The sequence below is a fragment of the Eubalaena glacialis genome, chromosome 11 (genome assembly GCF_028564815.1).
Source record: "Eubalaena glacialis isolate mEubGla1 chromosome 11, mEubGla1.1.hap2.+ XY, whole genome shotgun sequence".
Taxonomy (NCBI): Eukaryota; Metazoa; Chordata; class Mammalia; order Artiodactyla; family Balaenidae; genus Eubalaena; species Eubalaena glacialis.
In genome coordinates, this window is record NC_083726.1 from 40,565,451 (window position 1) to 40,591,938 (window position 26,488).

Here is a 26,488-nt window from a genome sequence, read left to right on the forward strand (position 1 = left end):
ATACACTTATACTAACTAAACAATAATAATGATAAAATTTGTATAGAGCTCAGTATTTCCCAGCACTGTTCTAAGTGTTTTATATCCAAATCATGGAATTTATTAGGCACATAAGAGAAGTCAGTAAGAATTAGCTAAATTAATTATGTGTTATAATTATTAGAGAGAAATTGCAATTGTCATCACCTTCATATTTATGATCTAATTTATTTATTTTCATTAAAAATTTAAGTTACTTTTAAATGTCCAAATATATTACTTTGGGAAGTTTAGACAACTGGTAACTTTCACCACAAATAACTATAAATCAAACAAAATTAAATGAATATAAGCATGTTTTCTTCATATTGCTTTATATATATATAAATTACATGTGATTGTCTTTTCTTGATTAGAATATGAGGTTAAAAAAGGAGGGTTATTAGATATTTGAAAGCATAGAAAATTGAATACTTGGTGGCATCACAGTTACTTTAAAGATGAAGGTTAACTATTTTATTATGGTTCTGCGCATGGCAGTTTTTCCACATAATTGATGCTTTTTAAGATGCTGGCAATTGTTACTTTAAAATTGGAACAAAAGAAATCAATCCTTTCAGAGGGAGTGCTGATTCAAACCTGCCAGATGAAAAAAGAAATAGCTCTAATCTGACTTCAAAGCAGAAGAAGAGTTTCTATAGAATTATGAAAAATGAAAAGGGACTGTCCAATGTACTAATGAATTGAGGAGATTATATCATCAGAAGATAAAATTTGAGTAGGTCAGAAGTTTTGAAAATGTCTAGTGTATCTTCAAAATGGAAAATGAAATATATATACATGTTTTTCAAAATAAATTCATCTGTAGAATGATTACTATCATTCAGGACTTTGGAAAGATCTACAATACAATGTAAATGAAAGTAGAGCCTTTTTATTAGGAAACAAAGAAACAACAACCCCTCAATGACACATATTATGTCTATTCACTTGGCTTCACTGAATCTCTCAAAATCTTTCTCATTTTGCACTGATGTCTTAAGCTTGGATCTATTTATATTTACTTGAAATTAGAAAAATCTATCTTACCACCTACAACTTTGACACCTTGGGTTTTAAATAACACGTGCATTACACTCCTACTAACATTGGCTAGGACTGGTGACATTTGCAAGGAGACCTGACGGTGGGAACCCAGGTGCATTAGAAGAGTGGACATTGGAAAGTCATTAAATGAATTTTTTTTTTCTGGATCAGTTCTGGACTAGTAATTATCAAGCGACTAGATCCAGGATATGTCACATGTGATAAACACTAAAATGACAAGACACTGATCATGGGTCAAAGGCACTACTGTATAATGTTTCAGGGAAAGATTGGAGTGTTTGGCCTGAATGTCCTGGCCACATTCCAAGTTGAGAGATTGCAGTCTGCTTTTCTTAAATCCCCCCTGTCGCTTCTTTTGGAGGCTGTACTCTGATTCAATTCCTTTCTTAAGTGATTTTGCAGTATTGTTGTATTCTGTTAAACAACTGCTCTGTTCCACTCCAGTGATGGAAAAAGTAATTTCTGTGCTCTGTATAGAGTTTGTAACACACTCCTTAGGGGGTGAAAGGTGCAGCACAAATGTACCTTCTACTCATTTTAAAAGAAAGCTACATACTGATCTTAATATAACAGATATTTATTTTTTAAAGCCCAATACTACAGGTTTCATGAAATCGTTTTCCAAACAAAGTGAATAAGAGTTCAAGCTGTTTTTTTTTTTATGTTGGATCCCATTTTTTTCTCATCTTGCCTTACTTCATCATGATAGGAGAATCCCAAAGGAGTGACTTAGTGAATTTGAGATTCAAGGAATACACAGTCATTAAGCAAATGTAATGTGCTTAGTGATGCTAAACTAAATTCATAGTTTGAATAGATATGGAATATAAATGAAATAAGCTCAGGGCAAGAGTTCAGGACATCTCAATAAACCCGGCATGAGACCATTTTCTGTGTAGCTCACTCGCTACCTGGATACTGAACTTGAGAGGTTCAAAAGCCAAATTTCATTCATCTGAGAAAACTTTTAAAACTGTGAAATGATGAGACAACTTTATTCTAAACAAAATTTCCCCTCATAATAAAACAGAAAAATGACAATGCGAGAAAAAGCCAAACAAGGAATATTTCCTCTTGCATTCACAAGTGCATTGTTATTCTTTCTGCCAAAGAAATTTCAACTTAAGGTAAACAAGTTGTTCATAAATGAAAATTATTATAAGTGACCAGTAAGCACACGCCAGGATGACTTTTAATTTATAATTTTTCTGGCCAGGAGGGACCACACTGTACTGACGTGCTTCCCTTGATCCCCTTAAATTTATCTCATCCATGCCTTTCTGCCATTCTTTTTAACTAGTGAAAGATTATGGTAAAAAATTACAGTAAAATCTCTTTAATTTTTTGAAAAGTATAAGAAGGAAAAACAAGGTATACATATTTCTATCCTTTATTAAAAAAAGGATCTGCAAACATCTCTATGCATCCTGCAACAGCAGTTTTTTCCTTAAATATTTTAGTGATTTTACCATGCTGATGATTAAAGCAGAGCACACTCTTAAAATGGAATTAGAAAACCTTGAAATTACTAAAAGCAAAACCTCTCAGTTAATCCAATCACTGAAATAAATCCACGTACTCTGTTTATGTTCTTTTAATTTTGAAGCAAGTGCCAAAAAAAAAAAAGAACATTTATTTGGATGAAGACAGTTGAAGTGAAAGTGAATGCACATGATAAATTTCACATGATGAAAAGCAGATGATCACGAGTACTGTTGTCCCTCACTATCCCAGGGGATTGGTTCCAGGACCCCTGCAGATACTGAAAGCCAAGGATGCTCAAGTCCCTAATATAAAATGGTATAGCATTTGCATAAAACTTACGTACATACTCCCATATACCTCAAATCCTCTCTAGATTACTTAAAAGACATATGTAAATACTATGTAAATAGTTGTAAATACAATGAAAATGCTAATGTAAATAGTTGCTGGGGTGCAGAAAATTCAAGATTTGCTTTTTGTAACTTTCTGGAAATTTTCAATCCACATTTGGTTGAATCCTGCAGATTCGGGACACTTGGATATGGAGGGCTGACTGTATTTGAAAATCCACATCACTTTGACAAAAATATTCTCATCTGAAAAACAGACTTTACAATGTGCTGTTCTCTCAGGCATCATTGACACCAAGAATAGACCATAAATTGGTAGTTTAGAGTGCCTTTCAGTTTCAGTTTTTCTAAAAGCACTTCACAAAGCAATTAGTCAGATAATGGTGGTGTGCTCACTTCTTTGCAGCCTTTCTGTAGCCACTAATAGCACACAATCTTTCCAACCAATAGAATGGATTGTAGGGATGGCAGTGTAACATCTTTAGTCTTCTCAACTCTGGTCACATACTCTTCTTAAATAACATGTTTGTACTTTTTTCTTATTTATAAAACAGCTTAGAGTTAAAATGTATACTAATAAAAAAATCCCTAAGCATTGGTTTTTTTAATCTAATTAATCATAGGATCTACAGTTGATGTTCTTTAAATTATCTATGAATGATGAAACTCCAGAAGGTTTTACTGTCACTCTAGCAGTGGCTTTGTTAGTGAGATTGGGGACTTTTTTTTTCTTTTTAACCGAAGTGAACTTTATAAAGGATTTGTAAAATATCACCATTTTAGTCTATCCAATATAACATGTAAAAGAGAGGAACTGATTATCATACTGGCAGCTTTTAGCTATTTTAAGGGTTAAATACGAATTGTCCGAGAGCCCCTTAAGCTTACTGTGATTTTTATACTAGAATAGTAATGAATTAAGGTGTAGACAATAGTGGTATTCTGACTATTAAAAAAGGATACTCAAAGGCAAATACATTGGAAGTCTTAACTTTTAGAATTCTTTAATATTCAGTTACATAATTTATTTGAAATGATTTCTGTTGCTAATTTGGCTAAGACTATTTTCTGTTTATTGTTCGCTTTTTATTTTCAAGTAAAGACATATTTGGGAATTTAAGTTGGCATTTCTTGGAGTGTCTCAGTACATAGACATTTCACCAATAGACATCGAAATAAAGGTCCAACAACACTATTTTCAATTCATGAAAAGATGATGACAAAACGTTCTATACAGAAAACAAAATACTGATTGGAATCTTTTGGCCCCAGGATAGCGTATGTAACTAAGGCATTATCAGACAATCCAGCATCAACCTTGATAGTTTCAAGTGTAGACACAAAGTATAATTTTCTTTTAAGGACAGAAACCTTCATATCTTCAAAATGAAGAAGTAGTTAAGGCAGTTCTAAAAAGGGATTTTTAAAAAACCACTTATGTTCAAAAGCAAGAGAGGTATTTTGTTTCCAAGGAGTAAGTTTACAGCTTTTAATCTTTCCACTGCTTAGCTGAAGAAGAAGAACAGCACTCTCCTTTCCACTTTGCTTTGCATCCGAATCACAGCTTGGTAATGGTGAATTAATTTTGAATTACTTTTGAAATAGACTCTGTCCTATATTTTAACATACCCTAATCCAATTTAATATAATCTGATCTAACATCAGTAATGTTTGCATTTATTTCACGTTTCAAATATTTTGTATATTTCCACTAACCTCACTGATATGTTTAAAATAGTCAGCATTTCTCAGTATGAAATACCCAATTGTATAATCAAAATCCTGCCACCTATTAAGTGCAAGTACTTATTTAAAACGTGTGGTGATTAGAACCTTTTCTCTCAAACCACATCTTGTTGAAGTTAATGAATTCTCTGTAGGAATATTAACCAGCTTCTACATTTCAGCGCTGATCCCTTCCCCGCCTTTGCACTAACATATTGAATACATTAACTCCTAACAGTGACTGATTCCTGAAAAATCTCTGATACAGTGGCAAAGGACTGCACTGGACCCTGCATGATACATACCTTTCCTCTTTCAAACACACAAGTTCAAAGTTTGAATATGGGATTATTTTAATTTAGTTGCTATTAAGTACATATGTTCTGATAGATGTAAATTTAATCCAGGATAGACTATTTCTGCCAGGCTGGAAGGATTATAAAAGCAAGGGAAGTACAAGTCAGAATTGAACTTGTCCTTGAAAGGGCTGTCAGAAGCAGTTTATACCATGGTTATCCTGATTTTGAGCATTGCCATTAGTCTCCCATTTTTAGACAAAAAATATAAAAGCATGTCAAAGATCTAGACTCTTTAAAGATAAACCCCAGAAAAGGAAACTTTAGGTACACAAAACAATCTCCCTTTAGAAATCATACCATCATGTTGCTTCCAAATCACTTGCTGCTCTTCTATGGGGGGAGTTACAAATGCAGGTTCCAAAACACTCACAGTCAGAGCCAGCAGCATGCTAATGCTTTTCAATCATGCCAGTGTTGGAAGAAAAACAGCAGATATGAACGTCTAAAAACCCTTGGTGAATCAGAGCTTCCTGTGTGAATATTTTATAATGTATTTATTGGTGAATTGATAGAAGAACTATATAATAAGCCATTTTCTGTCACATAATCATGGAGCCTTGCTGCTCTAGAAATTCACTGCTATTAGCCAAGAGCAGGACCTTTGTATCACCTCTCTTTATTCCACGCATCCCTTGATGAGTAATAAATGTAATAGAGTGAAATTTTCTACCAACACTAAACTCAGGGGATTTACAAAATTTGATTGGATTTTGCATATAACTACACGTGACGACTTGTTATACTTAATATTTCTGAGCACTCATTGTGTAGCAGGAAATATGCTAAATGCTTTATGTGTAATAGCTGATTTATTTTTAAGAACTATCTCAGGAGGAAGCTCCTATTATTATTCCGGTTTTGCAGAGAAGGAAACCGAGTTCAGAGAGGTTAAACAAATCAGCAGAGGTCACAAAGCTAGAAAATGGCGGTCATGATTTGAGTCAATTCAGTCTAACTCACTCGAGGGTCTTCGTTCTTAAACACTGTGCTAATTCTACACTGCCTCCCCGCATTTCCCCAAGGTCACATTGTGGTTTAGACACTGCTTCATGATTTAATATCTTTTCAGCACACGTTACTCAGTGCCTCCATGCTCGGTGCTGGGTATTCCGTTGTTACACAGAAGACAAGGTGGCTGCCCTCATGGAGTTTCCAGTCCAGTGGCCTGGACCAAGCAAGCAGAACTTTTCCCTGACAAAGAGTGGTGACTTAGGATAAGGAATAAGGATGGCACTGAATTCACACATTTAGGGTTACCTGCCAAGGAGAGCAAATGAAAGTTGCTTCTTAATGAAATCCTGACCCCTTGAACTCCTAACTCTCCCTTCACCTAATTTAAAGGTCAATATCCATAAAATATCTCCATGCTCGGTCTTAATGTCAGTATTTTTATTTCTCATAGGCAAACAAAATAAAATGACTTCTAATCAAGGACAGCACCGGGTAAACTATGAAGAGAGTAAGGGTTTTGGGGAGGCTCTCAGATCCTGCTCATTTCCCCCCTTTTCCTTTTGGGTTGTTATAATTCTTCTGTTCCGCTCCAAGTCTTTCAAAACTCGGTCTTGGGCAAAAATTTGATATGAGTCAGTTTGTAACTTGTTTTGAGCTTAAATCCACTTGGCCCTTCCTTGTTAAACGTGGACTGAAGGCTCTGAGCTCTTGTAAAGTCATTTTAGGCATGTGTGGCACTGAAGAGAGGGACGGGGTGACTGAAAGGACCAGCCTCAACTGTCTAGAACTATCCCTTGGAGCAGCTGCTTCCTCTAACTCTCCATTAGGTTCCTGGGTGAGGGAATCCACGGAACATGGTGTCCTCTGCAAGGCACACTCTCTTCTTCCCCATTCTTTCCTCTGTCTTCTCTTTCTCTTTCCAAAACAGGGAACAAGAAAGAGGAAAAGAAATTGGAAAGTGATAGGCTTAGGGTACAAGTCAGCTTCTGGGAAGAAAGAGGGTCATCTCGGTACACATTCCTCCTCTTGCGTTCACTCAAACTCAAGAGGAAAGGAAAAACTGCCCATTCTCAAGATCGTTCATGCTGCTATTTTTCACAAAGCAAAACATGACCACCTTCTCTCAAGGCACAATTACTTAACATTAGCAGTCACGAATATAAGACAATTTAGGCAAAATAGAAAGGCCTGAGGCTTCAGGAATAACATGATCCACAGATGTCCCTGTATTTTGATGATCTCTTCTTTTTGTTCTCAGGACTCTCTGAAAATATTCATAATAGAATCCTATTATGGATTATCTGTCTGGGCCTTCCTAGTTGAGAACAGCCACACTGTCCATAGGAATGACTCCCAAGGGCCATGTTTTTGTTCCAAGAACAGCTTTCTGGGCTATTGCTAATTAATACAGGATAGGCCCTTTACCTCAAATGGGAAAATCAAATTACTTTCCTGCTAATTTGGGAGTTAAACTGTTGGGCCTCGAGGAGAATTCTAGAAGCCCGGAGAACATATTCTCGCCCCTGAGATCTCTGTCAATGCACTGGATCCCGCTCTCCCTGAGGTGTGAAAGCTTAATTCGTCCTTGGATTCTGTAGATACCCCAGTGCCTTTCCTCTAATATCACTGAGATTTATGCCAGCTCAAATAGTTTCTGTGGCTTGCCATTCAAAGATTCTTACTTAATACTGTGACGAGACCTATATTTATCCTGTGAACAATCTAATCCCTGTTTCTCTGACTTTCTTTTAAGCATTGCATTTCCAAAGCCACTTGTGTGAGTTTATGTTTGCTCTTTATCTTTCTGATTTATTTGATCCATATTCTGTATTTTGCCAAACTGGATTTGGTTGGGTAGGGTAAGGCAGACAGATGGAATTTTAGGGTTTGATATACGACTCTATAGCATCCTCAACTCTTACTGTGCTTTGAGGTTATTCTTACTTATACTGTTTGATGTAGTATTTAGAAACCAATCTCTTGACCACCTAAGAGTGTCAATATGGTCCTTCTGAATTCTGAGGCTCTTCAAGAATACCCTATACTATTAGCATCAAAACTAACCACTAAGGGAAGTTTGAAGCTCTTCCCCAGGGCTCTAATAAAGTTGTAGTAAAACAGAACTTTCAGAAACCTAGCAGAGTTCCCATTTCATGCTTTCTTCTTAACTGGTATCAATATAGTATAGCTTTCACTCAAAAAGGAATGTGTTTTTGCAAGGCTCTCCTATATCTTGGAAGCAACCTTTCCCTTAGGTGGAAATCAGTGCGTAGTCACATTTCCCTAAGCCCAAATCATGGCTGTAGAGGTGATCAAGGGAGTCTCTTGAAAGCAGCTGGACTTTGATATGAAACAGAAAAATTATATTCATTGAAAATTACTATTAGTCTCTATTTTTTTTATAGTTTACCGAATGCACTGAGGCAGAGACACATAAAAGTAACAGCAAAAGCTGACAAAGATCTTCCAATTCTCTTAAAATAAATGACATTAAGGTAGATAGGGGTAAAATTATACCCATAATTTTATCTGTAGACCTCTCTGTAACAATAATGGATGGAGAAAGACCTGGATTATTAGTGAAACTGACAGATGGAAAACAGTAAGTTCAGTTCAGAAATTCAGGCAAATTTTTGATTCTAAAAGTGTATAATGTTACGTAGTAAAAGAAATCTTTCTTTCTTAACAAAAGAATGTCCATGTCAATTAAGACAACACAAATAACAACACAGTTCATTCAAACAGCAATTAATTTGGGGATTGGTTACATGTTTGGGGCTACTTCTTACTCCTTTTTTTTTTTTTCTTTCTGGGGAACCTTGGTAGCAACTGCAGGAATTGTGCACAGAGTCAAAGGAGATCGGGTAAACTCCTCCATTAGGCTTTTCCAGTCTAATCTACTTGGGAGAACCAGCAGATGTAGATATTTAATAGAAATTAATCTCTTTCTGTTATTCAGTCTTCCAATGCTTCATTCTAATACTGGCTACACTGATGTCCTAAGCTCTGCTGGCAAAATGCTGCTGTAGTACAATTTCTTTGCTGCTAGAAATGAAAAGCTCTTGAGATTGTTCCTGCTTACATAGCTGCTTCAGGTGATTACATCTTTACACAGATGTTAATTACTCTCGGGAAAGCTGCCCAAAGTGTCAGGTGTGTAAAATAATCTTGCTGTGGATCCCAAAGAGTGACTTCAGGGCTATTAAATATTATGGATATTATTTCTCACTCTTGTTGAGATCTGAACTCCTCTCTGATAAATGTAGGGCAGATGGTAAAACCTTTATAAAGTAACCAGCTAATCATCAGAATGGGTTACTAAAAAGAAGTTATACACATTAGCTTTTAGCTCATTCCAAAGTTTGGACCAGCTTCAATGAGACCAAAGACACATAGCTAGCTCGACGTGGGAACTCTTATTAAAACTTTAATCAGTGGGTCTCAGACTTCACTGTGCATTAGACTCCCTCTGGGAAATGTTTAAAAATATTAATGTCCAGGCCTCAGTGTAGGCCAATTAATTCAGCATGTCAAGAGCAGAACCCAGGCGTCAGTGTTTTTAAAGCTCCGCAGGTGATTCTATCGTGCGGCCAAGGCTGAGGATCACTGCCCTGGTTGCACTGCCTTGCTGTACTCAGTCTATAGTTTGGTAACATCAGTGCAGCAGTGGCGGGTGGGATGGTCATTTGGAAGAAACAAAACGAGGAGTCTCTGAAGGAAACAAAAGCCCTGCCACACTGGATAGTGATGGGAGCAAGCATTTCAAAAATATCAACCACAGAGCAAAGGACTCCCTCCAAGCAAAACAAAACTAAACCCAAGAATAATGCAACTTCTAAAGTAAACGTGAAAAGAACTAGAAATAGCAACACACAGGCCATGCAGTGACTATCTTACAAAGAGGCAAACTACAAAGATATCCACTCATTCTCACCTCAAAAACGAAGAAACAATAACATAGGAACAACTGTAATATTTTATTGATTGTAGCTGGTGCAATTAAGACGTTAAAGAGCCACTTTAGTGCTTTGTTAATGCTTCAAGATGCAGTGAGACTTTAGGTGGTTAAATTCTTACAGTAGATCATTAGTATTTAAAGATCAGGGACAGATACCTAGGAAAGACTAAATGACACTGGCAGGTTGATTGGAGAGAGTGTCTACTCAGGAGGAAATAAATATAGGGACAATATAGGAAGGGGTTTGATGATTCTAATACCACACTGAGCCCATATTTAAGAAAAACCACGTACCTTAATGGGCTATCAAGTTCTGTGTTACTTTGTGAGTGAAAAGAATGATATAACTTTATTTTGCCACCAGTCTACTAGCAATCGGAAAAAATATTACATGATTCTTAAGCATCTGTCGGCTTTATCTTTGTCTTTACCACATGCCTGGTGCTCTGAACATAGTTGGAACTGAGGGAAATATTTACTAAATACAAGAATGAAGAAAAGCATCAGCCCATATCTCATGCTGGCTGAACTCAGAGTCTGGCTATTTAAAAGGAAATGTAAATTGAATATAGGATATTGTCTTTTCAAACATAATATTAGACTGAACTATATGAAACTGCCATCTTTATAGGTCAAAATGAGTCAAATAGCAGTTTCATATGGTTAAAGAATTTGTTGTAACCTAAATGAACACAGTCTGTTTAGTTTGAAAGCTTTTCTTTCCAGAAGCTGGATGCTATGGATGTTCAACTGCTCCTAGAAAACCAAAAGTGGGGTCCCAGTGGAACAGCTGAATTTCTGACCAGCCATCCACATCAGCAAGCAATATGTAAAACAGCATTACAGGACCTGATGTCAAAGGCTTCAGATATTCAAGGATGGCTGATTTGATGCATGAAACTGATTTCATCAGGAAAGTGGAAAATGATTATTCTGAAGGGAAAAATATCAAACTGACAGAAAATAAAGGTACAGGTATTTGAACATTACTGTCCTTCTTTGCAAGACATACTGTGCCCAAAAGATTAAACAGCTTAGTCAATACTCAAGCACACCTGCTTGTTCTGATAATATATTTTTCCTATGATTATATGTTCTTTCAGAGTTTGGGGTCCAGGATAATTTAGGTCCAACAGTTTCATATGCTGTTTTAGGAAACAGAGAAATCTAATACAGGCTTTAAGTCATTAGATAGAGCGCTGTCAGAATGTAAGAGTTGTGAGTTGGTGCACAAGGATTTATTAGCCCAAAGTAGCCATCGTGGGGCTCACACAAAAATGTCAGAGAACAAACATCAAAGTGTGAAGAGGAAACAAATAGAGAATTCTCTCTGCAGTAGTCTTAGCACCATGGATCTTGAGGAAAGGTGCCTAAAAGCGGTTCTTAAGTAAACCAAATAAGAATACACTATCTATCTGCTTTCTTCTCACAAGCATCCAACTGAATGGGCATGGTGAGTTTCTAAATATCACTTACACATGGACATCTACAACTCAGCTACTTTACTTAATGCAACGACATCGGTAAGAAATACGTTTTATAGCACAATTCAGTCACACAATGCAAATACATAACTGAATACATAATTGTTTCACAAAGCAAAACTAAGCCTCACTGCATCTGATGTAACTTATACTTTTGATTTTGTCCTATTTTATTCCATTTAAAATGTTTGTCACAAACCACTAATTTGGTTCCATGACCCACTAATAGGTCACCATCCACCATTTAACAGGCACTATTTTAAGTTATATCTTAATAGAACCTCACGCCACTGATAAACTAGAAGTCAGAATAGTTCGGAGAACCATATCTACCTTCAGTTTTTGTTTTTGGAATGATGTTGGGAGGACCCTTTTAAATTATTGCATATAAAGGAAAATATGCTGGAAAGGTCAATCACCTTGCTCAGCGTCACACGGAACTGGCAGAGATCAGATTCAGGTCCAGACATAACCACTTCTAAAACTTTTGAATATTCCGTCCATCCGCAGTGACTTTCGGGTGGTATTTGCTGTTTGTTGCTCTGGGGCATAGGTAAGAAGGAGCTATTCGTTTCTCTTCCCTGTAAATGAATCTTTCTGACTACTAGGGTGACTTTGAGTTGGGGAAAGGGCAATGGCAAGAACAGGACAATGGCCTTGGTGAAGAGCCTGGTCCCTAGTCAACATTCTGGGGCCCCAAAATTAAGGTTCCAGGAAATAACGGCTCTTCACAAAATGACCCTCACTACAAAATGATCAGCCTTTTCCTCAAACAGTAATCCACAGAGAGCCAAATCAATTTGACACAAACATACTTATCCACAAAACAATTCAGCATGATTTTATAAAATCTATAAAAAGATTCAGTGCTTACGTACAGCTATCAGTTTTATAAACAGCACCCCAAATGATGAGATCAAGAAAACTTGTTAATCTGAGAAAGAGTTCATAGAAAGGGCAAGGCTGAATGTCTGAGTTTTTCTAATCACATTTGAAAATCAAAATGTTTCCTCTAGAATTTTCTTGGATAAAAATGTCGGTTTATGATTTTAAATAAATGATGAAAATCTTCTTTCACATAAAATGATTCAAAAGGACTAACTCTGCCCTTCTTCTAATTACACATCATTGAATTTTGCTTTCATCTGCGAAGTCCAAGGGAAACAAAATTAATTATCTAAGGGTCCACAATTTTTAAATATCTACATTAATTAACTACAGTGTTTTTGGTGTTAGCTATAGACCCAAAAGACATGATACTCTACTACTAATTTTCTAAGAAAAAGAAAACATAGGGTTACTATAGAAAATAAAGCATTTGAGTCAGATAGAAGGAAGTGTTTCTATAAGATGTAAGATTCCCTTTTTAGAAGGCCTTTACTAATTTCAAAACTGCCTAGAGTTAGGCAAGAACTACATAACTTCTTAGCGTTTCTTTTAATACTATGTTTTCCCTCAAATATTTTTTAATTTGATAATTATTTAAGGTCTATTCAAATGGAGTAAATGGAGCACTAAGGGGTAATATCTCTTCTTATTTTCATGTCATTTTTATTCATAAATTGTTAGGTAAGAAAAATGCTGTTGTTCTGAAGTCAAAAGTAACGTAATACAGAGGGACACATTCATGAAATTATTGTACCTAAGTCAAACACAGATCCTCATAAGACCGCTTTCACGTGCTTTGTTTCAATAATTCATCCCTTCACACATTTGTCACAGACGTGCTGTCCCTTGCCATTGGTGTCTGTCTTTGATACCAGTGAGACTGAGTTGCAACATGCAGCCCACGTTTCTCCCAATATTAGTTTGATACAAAAGTTGGATGGATGCTTGAATAGCGAGTACTTGTGGCTGTTCCTTTGTATTTTCTTTCTTTATTACATTTTCAGAATCAAAAGCAGATAAGCTCTTACACCAGCCACTGTTATCAATATCAAGTAGACATACACAAAAGATATGTGAACAAAATGAAATTCGACATGTCAATAAGAGACAGACTATTGTAGGGAAGTACCAGATAATTAAATTTAAGAAAGAACCTAAATTTCGGACTTCTCACAACACAGTGTGATATGGCAGACAGAGATAAGAATTTGTACTTAAAAACTCATGTAGATATCAACTCACATTGTTTTTTTCTGTAGTAGAACAAATAGAACAAAGCAACTGTAAGGAAGGACAGTGTAAACTAGATATACATGATTTAAATGCCAATGGGTTGCTTGGATTACTTTTTGACATCAGAAAGAAAAAAAAAAAAACAAAACCCTGCAATAATAGGAAATTCTGGCAAGTATATTTTATCACGTTGCTTATTTAATACTTATCTCCCAATCAGAAATTATGACCTTTTTGAGGACAGTGGTCTCTTTTATTTGCCTCTGCCAGGGTGCTTGGCATATGGGAGATTCTCAATAAACAAATGAACAGTTAATACCTATAAACCCTACTCATAGAGGCAGCAGGTGAGGCAACGCTCACAGGCCGCATAACACAGTCACGTACACAAGCTCATGTTCAAATACTAGCAGAGACCCTCTACAAAAGGTGCACAAACCCAGAAACTTATTTTCTGGAATTCAGTGTCTTCCATTCTCCTGTAAATTTTCTAAGTCTCTTTCCAGTATTTCTGATTGTCCCATTTCTGATTCTTTAACAGATCTGTAGATCCCCCCCCCCCCTTAGGCTGATTTAATCTCTCTTTTGCCTACTGATTTCATTAATTTTCCAGCACAGTCCCTGAATCAGATATGTTTACATCTGAACTCTATTTTTTTTTCTCAGAAAACTTTCTTTCCCTGGGTCTCATTTATCCTAGACACATCCTGTTCTCCTTCCTGTTTATTTCACTTCACACACTACCTATAATCTCCAACTAGGCTGTGGAACACTCAAGTGCATTAATCACATCTTATTCATCTGAAAAATTCTAATATCGAATTCAGTTACTGTCACTTAAAAAAGGCAGTTCAAATAATCCTTGTGATATTAGCTATTCTTCCTCTCTATATTCCAATTTATATCTTTTAGACCTGTAAGCCCAGAAATATAGGTACATTTTTTCCCCAGGAAATTTTTCATTTATATCTTGGTTCATAGGCAGATGAGTAATTTCAAAGTTATAAAAACATAGTATAAAATTGTAGGCCACTGTTAAGACATTCCATTTCCAAATTAAGAGGCTCTGGAGCACATAGGTTAAGAGCCTACAAGTATAAACATGAATATGCACATAAATGATTACAACCATACGAAAAAGTTTCACGATTGGCTCCTCTTGCATTTAGTGCCCACCTTAAACCAACTACTATGTCTAGGAAAACACAGTCATGTACTTTTATTCATCCTATATTTTGAAGTAGAAAATGTGGATTAAAAGGAAAAAAGTCTCTCAAAGAAAGAAGAAGATCAGCTAAGTCACAGGCACTCATAGAACAGTAAGTTAAGAATGATTTCTACACGTAATTTATTTTCTTAATCAGGAAAAAAAAAAAAGAACTTCCAACAAATGTCACTCAAAAAAAAATCTTCTCAGGAATCACAGAATATAAGTGTTATATGGATTCTTAAAGATCATACAGGCCCGTTATTTTCAAAGTGTCCTCATTTACAGAAGCACAAATGAATCTTGACTGGGTATCTACCTCATAGCACGTGCTGTCATAGGTGCTGAGAGCCCATGGAGAGGAAAACAGACGTCCTTGACCTAATTAAGGGTGGGGAGGAAACATCATATAGGTCCAAGCAAAAATATATACAATGTTGAGTTAGGGATAACTTCTGTGCATTAAAAGCAGTTATTTAAATAGGTATTAAATATGGAGGGACTTGGTACAGGTAAGGCTGCTCTCAGTAAAGTGGTCAAGGTAAGAGGCTCTAAGAAAATGACATTCTCATCCAAATAATGAGAACTGATTGGCCCCGTAAAGATCTAAGGGAAGTAATTTCCAGGTAGAATGGGCAGGGCAAGAGCAAAAGCCCAGAGATGAGACAGTTATGGCTCATGAAGGTAAAATGGCTATTATCCAGATCTGCTGAATTTAAGTCCACAATAAATATATGTAAGATTATGGTATTTTAGGCTGTGGTTTTCCCTAAGCTAACAAGAAACATGAAGTTACTGGAAATCATGGTGTGTGTGTATGTGTGTGTATGTGTGTAATTCTCATCTGTGATGAGAGATAATCTTCATTACAGCCAGCTTAAGTTTGTTGGGTTATGGTTTTCTTTCACTTCTAGAAGCAACTAATTTGTAGGTGATACTCTAGATTTCGTTCTTCCAGTGGCCGTTTAAAAAAGGGTATTGTAGAGAGAGGGTGAAATATTTTGAGTGTACAGTGGATATATTTTTGGTGACATCATTTGTCCTGATTTTAAAGCCAATGTCTCCTGTAGTAGACATGGATGGTTACCTTCCTTAGACAGCCTGGCTTTTTTAAAATTAATGATGGAATCTTGGTTATAAGAAATGACACATTTGTCTTATCAATTTAGATAATACTATTTCCTTTTGCAAGGGGTGGGCATTTGATATTGCTCTGGACAAGAGACATGGGGGAATCTGTTGGTAATTTTCTGGAAAAAATTTTGCTCCCCAATCAGAAGAGAGAGCTATCTGAAAATAAGGGACCACCCTTTTTGGCTGCACACTCTACTTTCCTTTACCCTGCTTTCTCTGTTGCCACTTGAAGACACGATGCTTGGATGGCTGCACTGGCACTGCATACCTGGCGGCCAGGCCAAGAGCCTCTCATAGAGGTTGACCCAGGGTTTTTACAACAATTATCTGCTGAGTGATCTAACTCTAAAGTTAAACTTAATAAACAGACATGGTAAAGTGACAAAACAAATGTCAGTAATATTTATCTTTAAGCAGCTTCTGGTAAGGTGTTCTTTAATTTGCTGCTGAGAGCATCCTACTTAATGCAAATCTTCTTTTGATATTTCCATCCCAGTCATTTCTCCTGGGGCCCAGCGTCCTGCACCTAAGAGCCTTTTTGTCATCCCTTGAAAGTCCAATGAGAATCTCAAACCTACTATGTAAAAAATAAAACTCTATTTATCCTCCCTTATTGGATCCTGTTTTGGATCGTCCCCATCATTGTGAATGACTTTACCGAGCTGTTCAAGGCAAAAATTTAGGATAATTCTTCATTTTTTTCCTCTTATTCTCCATAACCAATCTAACAACAGGTCATATAGGTTCTACTTTGAAAATATGTCTCAAGTCTTTTTACTTTTCTCCTTTATACTTCCATGAGCCTAATCAAAGCTACTAACCCTCTGATAGCTTTCTCACCTGCACTGCTGCAATAACCTCCTTCTGGTCTTTCTGCCTGTACTTTTGACACCTAAATATATATTCTCCAAAGAAGTAAGAATGAATTTCTAAAATAGTCAATCATTGCATGGCATTTTCCCACTGAACACCCTCCAATGGTTTCCCATTACACTTGGTAGAAAATCCAAACTCCCCGCCATTTCCCACCAGGCCCTGCGTGACCAGGTTTCCACCTAACTCTTCAACTTTATCACCAAGCACATCCCTTCTCTCACTCTTCACTGGCCTCCTAGTTATTTTGTCTCCTTGTTCCTTCTACCTTCTCTTTTCCAGGAGACGTTGTCAAGACTCTCTCCCTTGCATCCTTCGGGGTTCTACATAAAGTCGTCTTCTCAGTGAGGCCATCTCTGAACAACCTATGTACATTTCACCCCCACATACATGTTACACTCACATTTCCTCAACACATGTCACTAACATGTTTTACATTTTATGAGTATATCTTGTTTGTCGTCTGTTTCCCCGGTAGAACGTAAGCTCCATGAGGGCAGGAGTTTGGTTTATTTTGCTCACTGATACATTCCCCAGTACCAGGTATAATGCCTGACACCTTGTAGATGTTCAAGAAATACTTGTTGGATAAGTTAATTGATAAGTGACTGACTGAATGAGGGATGGTGACTAGTCTGTCTTCTCGACCACATAGGATAGTACTCAGAACAGTAAACTTTGGTTGAATAAATGAACAGTTTGTAGTAGAAGGTGAAACATCCCTCCACAGCTCCATCACCTCTTACACCTGGCGTGATAGCTCAGGGGCTTGCTCTTGTTGAGGATTTTTGCATCTCTGTTCATGAGAGATATTGGTCTGCAATATTCTTTTCTTGTAATGTCTTTCTAGTTTTGGTATTAGGGTAACGTGGGCCTCAGAATGAATTAGGAAGAGATTTTAGAGAATTGGTATAATTTCTCTCTTACATGTTTGGTAAAATACACTAGTGAACCCATATGGACCCGGCATATACTGGCTTTTTAGGGTCCATTTTATAAATCCCTAATGCAAAGTGAATATTAAACAGTAATTAGGTATGCAGAGTACTATAGGCTCTGGTAAAGTTTTATATCCCATTAAGAGCAGTAGCAGGGGCAGGTCATGTATAGTCCCATGGGTTCTAGTAAGGACCTTATGTACTTGTCCGGGATAAGGATATAACTAAATGATATAATAAGAAGGGAGTAAAACAATGAGCCCATAATCCTTGATCTAGCCTGAAAAATCTGTGTTTCCTGATTTTTTTTTTTAATATCTTAAAAGAATCCAATGTTCTGGGCATAGCCTATGAAGTTCTTTAACCAACATGTGATCTCATGATTCCATCAGCCTCAGAACCCTCCTCCTATGTGACAGATATATCTTTCTGTCCAGAAAAAAAGAGTACTATTTAAAATAAAAATATACTTTATGAATGCCTATTTTGCTTGAAGAGGGCACAGACTCATTAAAAGAAACATCTCAGGTCAAAGGAAGCAAAGAATGTCATTCTGAGTATCTTAGGGCTGTAGGCTTAGTGCTTTTGAAAAATGTACATAAATATATTCACAAAAGCAAGAAAAAGAAAGAAAGAAAGAAAGAAAGAAAAAGAAAGGAAGAAACATACATTTCAGAAAGTCTGCCTTCACATTTGCCATGATCATGTGATTTTAAAGCCAATGTCTCCTGTAGCAGACAGGGATGGTGTCTGACTTCCCAGTGTTCTTTGAGGAATGCTTCCTGGTGCACAAACTGGCTCTAAAGACAGACTCCAAAATGTGTTAACAAAATACTTTGAACAGCAGCAGCATTTCTGAAATCCAAGGTGACCACAGTGAAGGACGACATTCATTTGAGTATAAATTTCAGTACATGAGCTTTTTTGAAAAAAAGAAGTTTTGTTATTTCATGATCACACTTTATAAAATTTTAGTATTTATTCATTCTGCATAGTGGTTTTTTTGAAAAAAGAAATATCAGAAACACTGAGGCAGTTTTCCACCTATATTCAGAGACTGATAATGCTGATGGCATTTTTGGAAAAAAGAAAGCTAAGTATTTAATCCTTCATGTGTGTATGGAAAGCCACTCATCACAGTCTAGAATCTTTTTATAAAGAGACATATAAACAAATATATATTCAGTTTCGTGAACTAAATTTCTGCATCCATACCAAGCAAGTGGATGATTTATATTCCACAAGCTAAAAAATGTAGTTTCAGGATATGAATAGAAAGCCTTTCTTACTGTGGAAGAGTGATTCTTCCCTTTTAGAAGAAATCTGAATTTCATTATATACAAAAAAGAACTGTAAGTATTAGAAACCTAATAACTTTTACTCTTCATAGAACTGTTAATTAATACATTTAAATTTTACTTTCTGAACAATAAATAATAGGCAGAGGCAATTTTTAGTCACTACAATGTGTTAGATGAAACTTTGCAAAAATTGTTGTAACCATGTATTTATTTGTTTCATTTTTTTAAAAAAGAAGAAAAACTATAAACTTAAAAAAATTTTGGAGAAAACACAATAGATTTATTTGAACTGTCATATGTTCTAAAGTACCAAAGATCTACAAACTAAATGGTGTATTAGAGATACACAAAAAGAAACTGGAATAAATGATAGCAATATAAATGCAACTTTATGGTAAACACAAAGATTATTTTTTATAAGGTCAGATGTATGCATATAAATCATCGCCCCTATTCACCAGAGACATTTCTTTCAGTATAAAAACACAAACTGGGCTTCCCTGGTGGCGCAGTGGTTACGAATCCGCCTGCCAATGCAGGGGACACAGGTTCGAGCCCTGGTCCGGGAAGATCCCACATGCCGCGGAGCAACTAAGCCCATGCACCACAACTACTGAGCCTGCGTGCCTAGAGCCCGAGCTCCGCAACAAGAGACGCCACAGCAATCAGAAGCCGGCGCACCGCAATGAAGAGTAGCCCTCACTCGCCGCAACTAGAGAAAGCCACGCTCAGCAACAACGACCCAATGCAGCCAAAAATAAATAATAAATAAATAAATTAATTTTAAAAATAATAAAATAAAAACACAACCTGTTAGATTTTTGGTTTGAAAGCTCTTGCCTGTATAGAAGAAACTGGTGGCAAAACACTACCCTGCCCATTCACAACATAATGCAATCAGAGAAGATTAAATAAGTATAAGACAGTAGTCCATGTGAAAAGCAGGCAAGAGTCCATACAATTTTTAAAGTTTTATGTAATTTTTCCTCCCTTTGTGTTCTTTTAAATTTTCTCCTTCCCCCAAAGGTGCTTTTAAAAACAAAAGAACAAGGGTGTCGGTAAGCAAAAATAGATTAATGTAAATTTTCCTAACCACAGAGAATTTCTATTGGATGAACACTTTTTGAAATTATTTCCTTTGTTGATTTCAGTAGATTCTGTAAGACATTTTGCATCCAAAATAAACTTGAAGCATAATGACCATAAATCAGTTTATAAGCCTTATTCAAGGGTCTAAATTATAAAACTAAATTATAAAATAATTTCCTTACATTTATACTCAGAAGTAAAACAGCAGTAGATAAAAACCTCCAATATTTTTAGAATTAAAGGTTCTAAAACAACATAAAGAATTTATTATCTGTCCTCCACCTGGAATGTTCCCACTTTATGAAGGGGGTTTGTGAGGGATGGTGAACGGGATGACTAAGTCTATCTCTGTAGGAGCACTTCCTTGAATACCATCACAGAATGATCATTTCTCCTTCTATACAACATCAAAACAACCACGAAACCCAAACGATTAATCTGGTCATTCTCTGGACTTGGCTGCCATCTTGACAGGAGTTATTTTGGAAACGGATTTTTTTTTCGGGGGGGAAGATTATGTTTTTGGACTCTCCTGTTGCTCATTCCATGTAATAACAGAGTCATAAAATAACTTATCACCTAGAAACTTGTAATGTTGTGCTTCTACTTCAGGAAACCTTCAGGTTGATTACCCTAAGCCTTCCAAATACAGTGTCAAAACTTATCTATCAATGTAAATATACGAGAATTGGGAAGTGTTATAAACATGTATTTCTTTACTGTCAGGCAGAACTGTATAAAATTTTTCACAAAGGACAAATTTCTGTCTTCTCAATAAATTCAAGAACAGAATTTCAGCATTCTCTTCTGTAGAACATCACATCATCTCATCTGCTATTCTTTCCGACAATTTAAACACATTTCTCCCTTTTGGGCCTCAGTGTCTGACATTTCTTGTTAAGGGCCTATATTTACTTTAAATCCACATCTGATGTTTCTCTTTTTCTCATTTTAACATCTTGAAATTTCTTTAGTCTTTTCTGACAAGGTGATGTCTCAAACCTTAAATAATTTTGGTTTTGTTGCTGTTTCTAAATTTCTTTTAATTCTTTTATTTTTAAATATATTTTATTGAAGTATAGTTGATTTACAATGTTGTGTTAGTTTCTGCTGTACAGCAAAGTGATTCAGTTATGCATATATATTATTTTTCATATTCTTTTCCATTATGGTTTATTACAGGATAATGAATATAGTTCCCTCTGTTAAATCTTTATTTTTAATTTTTATTAGATCAGAGTTGATTTATACTGTTGTGTTAGTTTCAGGTGTACAGCAAAATGAATCAGCTATACATATAGATATATCCATTCTTTTTTAGATTCTTTTCCCATATACGCCATTACAGAGTATTGAGTAGAGTTCCCTGTGCTATACAGTAGGTCCTTATTAGTTATCTGTTTTATATATAGTAGTGTGTATATGTCAGTCCTTGTATTAGTTCTTGATGTTGTGTTTCAATTATGGATCTAAATTAGAACTAGGCTCTCTAATACAGTGATCTGTCCAGCATTATTCTTATGTTTCTATTTGAATATCTTAGAATAATGCTGGTTTTTAATAGTAGCATATTGCCAGCTCTTCAGCTGTTTTAAACCAAAAACTCCATCTAATTTTCTACATATTTGATAGCAAATTTTAATTCGCCTTTGCAGTATGTTCCTTTCATGAATATGTTTTAATACTTTCCTATTAAATCCATCCTTTATGTTTCCTAATTTCTGATCATCATAATAAATAAACACATTAGCTTCAAGAATTAAATAGAATGAGAATGTTTATATGTCATTGTATGGCTAGGAGGCTCTGAGTTTTTAATTATCTTAGTAAATTCTGTCCAGGGCATAAGAAAACATCACAGGCACAAGAAGGGGTATAACTGATTTGTGAATGTTCTATCTAATTTAAGGGGTAGATAAGGTACTAATGCAAATTTCTTTGTCTTAGTATTTGGTCTGTCTCTAGTTCTTAAGGCTTTGTCCTGGGTAAAAACACACTCTTGCTAAACCGCTCAGTCATTAGGTCTGCTCCTATGCTAGAATTCCCTCGTGCCCTTCCATCTCCTTCACAGAGTCACTTTATTACATGAAGAAGTTGTTAATGATCATAAGCTGTCTGGCAAGAACTTACTTCAATTACCCCTACAGTCTTTTTTATCTCTAGCTCAACTATCCTATATTTACTAAGTGTGCTTGGCACAAAGATGGTTTATAGGTTTAACTATTGATTATTTATATATCTCTCACACTATTACAGAATAGTTGAGCAAGATAAGCATTTACATGTGTACACATTTAAATGTCTGGATGTGCATTTTGAAATGCAATAGTTTACGTTTAATGATGGGTCAAGAATGGTAACAATGATTTTAGGAGAACATAAAGATTTTACATTTGAAGTTCCTGTTCAGAAGAATGGCAATGTTACAGACTAGCTAACTGAAGAAGTAAATGATCAGGACAGTGCAGTTTCTGTATTTTAGGCCACTTAACTATCTATCAAAAAGGCACCTCTCTGATGCTATTAAAATTTCAACCTTTTGACATATAAAGATATGTCAGCAATGAACTTGGTCTGTAACAATACGCCATTGATGATGTCTTTTTAAAAAATCAATATTTATTTATTTATTTATTATTTATTTTTGTCTGCGTTGGGTCTTCGTTGCTGTGCGCAGGCTTTCTCTGGTTGCCGTGAGCAAGGGCTACTCTTCGTTGTGGTGCGCGGGCTTCTCATTGCGGTGGCTTCTCTTGTTGTGGAGCACGGGCTCTAGGTATGCGGACTTCAGTAGTTGTGGCACACAGACTCAGTAGTTGTGGCTTGCGGGCTCTAGAGTGCAGGCTCAGTAGTTGCGGCACACGGGCTTAGTTGCTCCGCGGCATGTGGGATCTTCCCGGACCAGGGCTCGAACCTGTGTCCCCTGCGTTGGCAGGAGGATTCTCAACCACTGCACCACCAGGGAAGCCCGGTGATGTCTTTTTAGTTTAGTGAATCCTAGAATAACCAAGTTTTCAAGGCTGAAAACCAGGGTTTCACCAAAATGCAGATAATATATATTTTGTTACTCAAAATTATTTATGAGTGTTGAACTTCTTTAATCATTTTCTGAAAAAGTACATTGATTTTGCTGTCATTATTGAAAAAATAGTTTATATAAATATGGAATATAAATATGGAACTTGCTAGTTATTTCCCTTCAGCACATGAAATTATTTTTTACACTGTCATCTTGTCTATTGTAGTTGACGAGATATCTATTATTTTTTCCTTGCTCCTTTATATGTTATTTGTTTTAATTGATTTTTAAGATCTTTGCATTATCTTTGGAGTTCTGTGGCTTTGTTAAAATGTCTATGTTTGAATTTGTTTTTCTTTATCTCGTTTGTGGCTGGGAATGATTTTCTATATGGTATTAATGGCTTTCTTCAAATATGGAAAATTCTCAGCTATTATCTTGTAACTAACCATCTAGAATTCCTAATAGATATTGGTGTGCTTTCTCATTTTATTCCTCTATGTTTCTTAAGTTTTCCATCTCTTAACATTCTGTGCTCATTCTAGAAAATTTCTTCAGATGTAATTCACAGTCCATTAATATCGTCTTAGGTCATTTCTCTTTTCATCCTAAAAGTTTTCATTAAATTTTTTAATTTGAAAACTATATTTTTCTTTTCTATGAGTATTTGGTTCTTTTTCAGATCTGCTAATCTGTTTTCATAGTGTCTTACTGTTGGTTTCTATTTCTTCCTTCTTTACTTTTATAATTTTTTAAATGATTAGTTTATGCTTTTTTTCATACTGTTAAGCTATCTCAAAACTTTAGGATTTGAATGCTCTTGCTTATGGTGCCTCATTATGCTTTGTTATGTTGGATAATTCTCATGTGTGGTTTTATCATTATTCATTTAATTGTAAACTCATTTTAGTTTTTTTTTTTTTCTTAAAGAGTCCTGTGTGCCCTGGTTCAGACATGTTTCCATACAGAATTGTAGGTTCCCATTAGTTTATATAAATTACATTTGGAGGATTCATGCACTGTGAATAATATACATTCAAGCCCCATACTGACATATGCCAAAGCCTGGTGTTTTGATTTGTCACAGTAGAACTATTTTTTTCCCTGTATTTCATCTAGATTCCTAGGCAGATAAGCTCTAGTCACTTCCCTGGATCAGTGGGTGCAATTTTCTTGCTGCTTCATCAAGAAGGAAGCAGCTCTTCGCTGATCCTGAACTGATGTGAGAATTTCAGTTCCAGATCTCGAACCTGCTTAGACCCAAGTCCTGTAGTCATTAGAGACTTGATAAGGGACCGACCTCTCCCTACTCAGTCATGACATCAGCTCTTCGTCTTTCTACTCTGCCTTCGAGCTCTCTTTCTTTTCTGACCCTTGAGGATTTTCAGGGTTTTAATGTGCTGTTGATCTACATATTTAGAAATATTTATAGTGATAATACTATAGATATGTACGTATGAACAAGAGATGGTAAATGCCTCATCTCAGATATGAAATGAATTAGTAATCAGTGATTAACCTAGAGGCATACAGTGAAATGAGACGATGCTTCACATAGTTCTGTGCGAATTTCACAATGTTAGGAAAAGGATAGCTTTCCGGAGTTCATTATTATCGCACCTGAGACAATTTTATGTCCTTCAACATATCCCCCTGTGACCTCACATTCTTACTGGGTTTTGAAAATATCCTTTCATCTATTTTATACATTTCCTTCTGGCTCAGTTCTTCTAGAAGATTCTATCAAGTTCTCTTTGATGTTCCTGTGAACTGTATTATTCTCCTGGGTATATATGTTTAAGATATGTTTAGCTGCACATTACTTAGGGGGTTTAATGTATGGCAAAGTGAAGATTCTTTAAATGCCTTAAAATTGGCAAAAATATTTTCAAATAAAAAAGATAATCAACCCTAAATAAACTAATGAGAGCAATACAACTTTTGCTTTTATTAAATTACAATAAAAAGTATTAACTTCTCCACAAAATATTTTTAAACTGAAATAAGTATCAGCATAAGCAAATATAAAAATCATTTTTATTATTAAATTAGAGTGGTTCTACTCTCATTAAATGTTGCATTTTAATGTTATTAGTTTATTTTTAAGTGATAATAAGTGTGAAGAAAATTGTTAAGAATTAATGTCCAATTTCTATAACTTTTTCAGGCTATTGGTTTATCTCTTCTTAAATAGTGTACACATTCTCAGAAATTGCTATATATTCTTTTCTTATCATCTATTTCCTGAATTACATCCAATATCTTCAAGTAGGTAATTTTCCTTCCTGTTACCACAATGAATTCTCGAAAGTCTATTCTTTTATATTGACTAGATACACACAATCCTTACTGAATTTAAAAGTGGCTAGTCTAATTTCATCCATAGTGAAGTTACTTTGCCAGACAGAACAACAGAGCAAAAGATTTATTCTGATGTGTACCAGAAGAGGACACTTAGTCACTGGGAAATGTAATTAAGAAAAATCTCAGGATCAGAAATGATGCCTTTGGTGGCCTGGGTTGTGGGGTATTAGATTCCATAATGGCCACAGTGTAGCCACCGTGGCATTACTTAGGCCTAGCTTTATGGATTAGAGTTCTCAGGCAATATAGCTTTATCTAATATGCAAATTTATACATTTCATTTAAGGAGGTGTAAAGACTAAAAAGACTTAAAGTAAGTGGATCAGATTGATTTTAGTGCATAACTGACAACACTAAGAATCAGTGAGATTAAAAAGAGTAGGATCATTGACTGGAAACAACTTGGAGGAAAAAAATGCAGAGAAGAATATGATTAGAGTTACTGGATGACCACTATTTTAATGGGTCTGAATATTTATGTGTTTGTTTCTTGTTAATAGTCTGCCTCTCCACTAACATGAAATCTCCATAGAACAGGGGTCTGGACACAGGGCTTGGAAGACTGACTGGCATAGGAAGTGCTGACTGGCATAGGAAGTGTGAACCCAGGCTCCATGATGAACAAGGTTTGTTGGGCTAAGGGAAAGTAGAGGACGAAGATATACTGATTGAAAACCTAAGTGTAGGAAACATCAAACGAGCTTATATGTGAAGATAACTGGTGATATAGGACTGGTCAAGCAATTCTGAAGTATCACTTCAAAGGGATGAGGGAACAAAAGCAATTGGGAAATTCAAACAAGGCTGAGTGGCAATACCATTGTTGTCTCATTAAGCCCAGGTTTTCCTAGTAGTTTTTGAAAGCTGTGAAGTAGAGATTGAGATAACTCAACCCAGGCATTGACCATTCCTGTCCTAAGACTCATTTGAATGTTGCCAATACTCCATCTTACCCTTTACTCTTGTAACTTGAGAATGGAATGGAAAAGAAGGGTGCTTTACATTTAAAAATCTCTTTAAAACTTTCTTCAATGGAAAATGAACCAT

General features: G+C 35.8%; 1 protein-coding gene across 8 annotated transcripts in view; it reads right to left on the reverse strand.

The window, feature by feature from the left end:
* Nucleotides 1-26,488, reverse strand: part of SYT1 (synaptotagmin 1) — a 1,216,262-nt gene that overhangs the window by 403,716 nt on the left and 786,058 nt on the right. The window lies entirely within an intron of this gene.